Here is a 6000-nt window from a genome sequence, read left to right on the forward strand (position 1 = left end):
TTGTGAAACAGTTAGCTTTCACTGTAGTTTCCAAGTTGAAGTTAAGGACTTTATCTCACACACTTGCAAATTTTAAAGTCATGTTTGTAGCGGGATTTTTTTCAAGTTTCCTTTTTAAATACATTTGTTTATGTATTTAATTGAGCAAAACAAGGGAGTCCTAGCCCAGAGCATCTGGGGGTTGTTAACGATGTAAATTTAGTCCCTACTTTTTTTATTTTATTTTCTAGTATCACAGATAATTGTTGCACAAACCTTGGCATATATAGGATAACGTTAAGCAGTAAGGTAACCAAGCACATGCTGTTCAAGGTAATGAATGCTTGTTTAAAGAATCCTTTCACGTTTTATGGATAACAAATGCAATCCTTGGTCCCTCCTACCCCCTCTTTTCACCACACTGATTTTTTTTTTTTAATCTGTTTTGGTTTTGTCCACTTGAAAGGGCAGTTTATATATCCTAACACTATCCTGTAGTCTCAACAACCAGGAATCTCTGTTTTCAAAAGAGACCTATCCTACACTTGGGTATTGAGTCAATTCTTTGTGTATGAAATGATGTACAAATCAATGTTTTGAAAATAATGATCTTGAACTTTCTAAGTTAAACGAGAAAAAAACCTTTTTTGATTGTTTGCCATATTGGGTGGGTTTACTCTTAGAATCGCATGCTGTAGAAATGCTAAAAAGTGCATATTGGACTAAGTCCTTAGATGTTTTTTTCTTTGAAAAAATAACCTGTTTAAAAACTGTAACCATTGTTGCTGTATTCATTTATTGTTGCTACTCTGTGCATAAATCTATGAAGAACTCAAGTAAAAAGCTATGCACGTTTTGGAGTAGCGTGGTAAGTCACTTTTTTTTTAAAAAAACAAAAAGAAAAGAGAAACAGCCTGTTCAAACAATCGCTGTCAAAGATTTTGGGGTGTGGGAGGAGGGAACCTAAACCATCTTCTTTATAAAATCAGTTCCTCACAGCCAGTTCCTCTTGTAGGATGAGTCCTTTGCATCTGATTAGAATCATTTTTGTAACAAGCAGGTTTTCCTGGCTTTCTTTTCAAATAAAATGTTAAAAGCAGCAGTGTTTGGACAGCGGATTGTTCTGTTAAACTTTCCTATCTTCTCACTGTATCCAGAAATGCTCCTTCCTAGCAGCAGTAGTAGCTTTTCTCCATTTTGTTTTTTCTGCAACATTCTGTACAAAAATGTGCTGTAATTGTGCGTTAGGCCTGGATTTGGCATAAAAGATGAATTCCTTCTTTCTCTCTTTCATGAAACTACTCTGTAGAGCTTTTTCCACACCCTGTATCCCTCTTCACCTTTTGTATTTAATTTTAAAGTCAGTGTACTTCAAGAAAGCTGGATGCAAGATAGATACTATATTAAAATGTAATGTTATTTAAGATGTAATAAAGCAGTTTGACATGAGTTTTGACTGATCTGTTTTGCAGCTTATTGTTCTACGTACCAAACTGCTTCTGGCAGAAGAACTTGAGTTATGGAATATAATCTGAGAGGTCAAAACATGTCTTTAATTGCTCGGTATTTTAATTAGGTAATGTATGTACTGTGTTTGAAAGGTCTAAATTGTGTACATGTGAAAAGATGCAGGACTCGGTGTTTTTGGTGTTTTTAGTGCTAAAAACAGTTGCAAGTTGAACTAAAACCTCCGTGTTTTTTGTTAACAGATGGTATCTAAAAGTTGCCAGCAATATTTGAAAATATATATGTGAACGTGATACATGGCAATGCAGAATTTACTGATACAGTGTGTGTGTGGAGTTCAGTGGCTACAGGCATTTTTCTTCCTCCATTCTTAATTATTTAGGATGGTCTTATTGCTAGGCCTTCTCAAGAGCTTAATTAAAAACAGTTGGCACTCCCTTAGCTCAGATTCCAAAGAAAAACAGCTGATATGATTTGCATTGGTATACATCACAAAAATGTTCTGTGGAATACATATTGAGTGTAATGCCTGAAGCAGGAAATCAGAGAGCAGAATGGTTAGTAACTTCTTAAACTTTTGTGCCCTTTAATAGGAAAAGAATTGAGTGGAACATCTTATGTTACTGCCATGTGAGGATCTGGCCAGATAAGCTGTATTGTCAGTGTTAGCTGTCCTTACTGTAGGTATTGAGAAGGGTAAGTAGTTGTCATTTTAATGCTCAGTAAGAATAAAGTCTGCACAAAACAGCACCATATCTAGAAAACTCTTTTGATTTTGTACCCCCAGAAGTAAAGTTCTGCAGCAACTCTTTAGAGATGCTGAAATGCAGTTGGTTTAGCAACTCGATATTGGTCCACTTAAGAACCCCCCCCCCCCTTTTTTTTTTTTTTTTTTTTTTTTTTTTTTGTGGGTAAAATTTCCTTTGATAATCTGACTCAAATTAGAACAGATTTTCATTCATTTCACACCAACGAAGACGAATTCCAATGTGAAGTTCTGGTTTCATTCCAAACATGGATATTCACTGCCCTGATAGAGAAGTATTAAAGTTTAAGTATGGAAGAAATGCTGGTGGCATTACTTAACTACAAGTCATAACTATGAGCTTTGGGTTTTGGGACTGTATAACACTGGTAAGTTGCTTATGGCTGGAAATGCTTAAATGTTACAATTCAAAGAGTCTCTTCCAACTTCAGATGGTATAGCTGGCTTTCCACTCACATGGAATATTCTTGTTACAAGTGATGTTTTGCATGTGAGTTTGTCTAGTCTGTAATAAAATCAGTGCAGATGTTATGGTATTACTTTGCTTAATCTCCATCCATACACTAAATTACTGTTTCTTACCTGTTCTGGTAATGCCTTTGCTTGGCAGTAAGATACCGAGGTAGCAATCCTGTGTCAGTAGGCTGATGTCATGTGATTGATTTGAAATGCTGGCAGGTGAAGATTTCTTTATTACAGGCCGTGCATCTGTTAAACACAAAGCTTTACACTGTAGTGCTTAGATGTCTTTTTCGGTGCTTAGTAATTCAGAGAGCTGTAACTCAATAGAAAAGATTTTAAAGATCATCCTGGAATATGGTTCCAAAGGAGTAGCATCACGCTGCTGCTGGCACATTCCTAGAGCAAGGTTTTATAAGTTGAGGATTGTGTTTGAAAATGCTTCATCCCTGCCTGGCCTCAGTGACAGCTTCTGTAGTTCCTTATTCACTATGGGCTCTGGAGCCCACACAAGGGGATGAATAAAATATGTAAGAAACACAAAGGGTTGTGGAATGGTGGCTTTGCAGTGAAATAGAGAGTAAAACTAACAAGGTGTGAGAAGCATGTTAGATGACAAAGGTAGCAGGACCAATGAATGAGTATTTGGGTAATGAGTAGATGCAGAGAAAAGTCACAGTTGTCTGGCCATGGCTTGGAAAGAGTGATGCAGTAAAAATGGGCATCCATGGAACTGTGTACCTCAGGCAGCTGAGGGCAAGAAGTCAAGTGGAGGAAGAGATGTCAGGTTTTGCAGTCTCAGTAGCTGGAGTTCAGAATGCTGTGTTCCCAGTGGGCCTTTAATTTGTCAGTGAATTGATGCATTTCAAAAGATCTGAGGAACTGTTGCTTGTAGATTGGAGTTGTACAGTTGAAGTGTTGACCATTGTGAAGTGCTTTGGAGTGTATGTTTAAAATCAGCTGTGAATCACTCTTAAAATTACTGATTGAATCATGCTCTGTAAGAGCTAAAGATAGATTGATCTGGTTTCTGGGAAGTGACAGAGTAAATAAAGAATAACAAAACTTGTCACCCTTGCTGAGTTGTGTAACTAGGTCTGAAAGAAGTCAGGATCGTGTATGGTATCTCAGTTAATGCTGTTTTTAGGGTAGGTGCAGTCCTGAATTCAGATATGGGGTGAAGGACTACAAAAATGAAGTAATGAACAAGTCTGAGCAGCAGTAAGTAATTTTCAGGTAGCAATGCTCTGTTTTTCTCCCCTTTCTATGGCCTTCAGTAAGGTTGCTTTTGCTTCAGACGTCAAACTAGTCATTGGATCTGAACTACAGTGGTCATTTTGTGTAAGTATTGTAATCCAAGGTGTAATAATAATCCTGACATGTGATAGGTTGAATGTTTTTCTGCTTCAGACCTGTGAGAGAAAGGGAGGAAGAAGAGCTGGAGGAAGTTTAGAAAGATGATATCAGTTGCACTGTTCTAGAACTGGGATGCTTGGCCTCTTCCCACGTCACTCCTGCTCTGAATTGTGCTGCCACATGGAAGTTTGCTATATGTTTGATGATGGACAAACTTGTATCCAAATGACAGCTGCTTGCATGCTGTCAGATTGGCTCTTTTCATTTTTATCTTCATAGGTGCTTTGTTCTTTCTATGTGAAAACTTCATTTGGTGGAGGTAGAGAAATTAATATTGGCCGATGTTAATTTAGGCAGGGTCTACTAGCGAGCTTTGGTTTCAACTGCGATTTCAGAAATAATGGATGGAGATTATGACGAGCCTCAGTAATTTTCTGCTTGCCCCCTGCCTCCCCCGTGTACTCCTTAGCACCTGCTTAACATTTTTGACATCCCTTGTCACAGATCTACTCCCAAGTGCTTGTTCTTTTCAGCTTTCCTCCTCTGCTTTTAGGTAGGTTTTGGGATCTGGAGTTTCTAATGAAGAAATATTGATTGACAAGGTATTTTTGCTGAGGTGAGGCTAAGATGATGTCCATTTCTAGCAGCATAATGAAGCATCTTTCTGCTGTAAAAGAAAACTGGGAAGTGTATTGTTTGTATATCAGATGGAACTCTCGTAAGTTCCAAGTCCTTGTTTAAGGGGGGGAAAAAACCACAGAACTACAGAACTGTAATATTCTGTGTTGAGTGAAGAGCAAGTAGGCAGAAATCCTTTTCTATACTGGTTGGTACTTGACAGTGAGTCATACAGAGATAATATGTAACTACATATATTTATCTAAACTTTCACTGTCTTTGACTGTAGCTCCTTATCTTCTTTTAGTGATGTACTTCCTGTGCTACTGTAAAGAAAATGGAGACAAGGACCAACAGGAATAATCGTGCTTGATATCTGACTCCCTGAAGCTGGTGCTTTTGCTTTTTGCCAATGAATAATCCAGTGAGAAGAACCAGACAGGATTTAGAGTGAGTGGTAGGCACTATATGACATATAAAGCTTAAGTAATCTATAAGTGAAAGTTTTAGTGCTATTTTTCTTCATACGTTGAAAATGCTGAAAACCATGATAGCATCTAGAAAACATAGAAGTGGCGTAGATAGTTTACCTCTGCACACAGGATTGTACTTCTTGGTAATATACCAACATACAGTTCATTTTTATATACTTTCTGAAAGCTAGCAGAAATGTTTCTAAGAGGTTCTAAAGTTTTACCAGTCACAAACAAGTTGTCTTACACAATGATAAAATCGTCACTGCTCTTAGGCATTAAGAGTTCTTTAGCTGTGGACCCTTCTCTGTGAAAGTGCAGATCTTGTTGATGCACTTACCTGTTTTGATGATGTCTTCAAGGTCTAGACGTTCTGCTTCTCTACCTGTAATGAGGGGTAGTGTAGTTTGCCTGGTTATTTTAAATATGACCAGTAGCTGGGGCTATCAGTCTGCACTCAGATCATGTAGGGAAAGCTTGGAAATGAAAAGCCTCAAACGGTATCTTTCATCTTACTTTCTTCAGAAGGAAGAAAGACAGATGAAGTTCACCTACTGCCAACATGAAACTAAAAAGTTCATGGCATTTGCAGGTGCTCAAGGCCATCCATTTTCCCCAGTCATTGAACATTTTCTGGTTTGTATTTTGTGTTTAAGCATTAACTGTTTCACATTTGTTTCTTGTATGTGAGTGGAGAAATCATCAGGTTAGTCTGTGAGTCCCACTGAGATGCCAGTTCCACTCTCCCTCTTACCATTCCAACTGTTCTGCAGTGCATAGGAACTGTGTAACCATTAAATAGCTGCTGTTCTTTGTCTAGTGGGGGTCTGAGCTCTTGAATAAATAATAAGTATGAAAGGAGTGACAGCTCAGGGAGTGATG

This window comes from Lagopus muta, chromosome 21, assembly GCF_023343835.1.
Source record: "Lagopus muta isolate bLagMut1 chromosome 21, bLagMut1 primary, whole genome shotgun sequence".
In the NCBI taxonomy this organism is placed as follows: Eukaryota; Metazoa; Chordata; class Aves; order Galliformes; family Phasianidae; genus Lagopus; species Lagopus muta.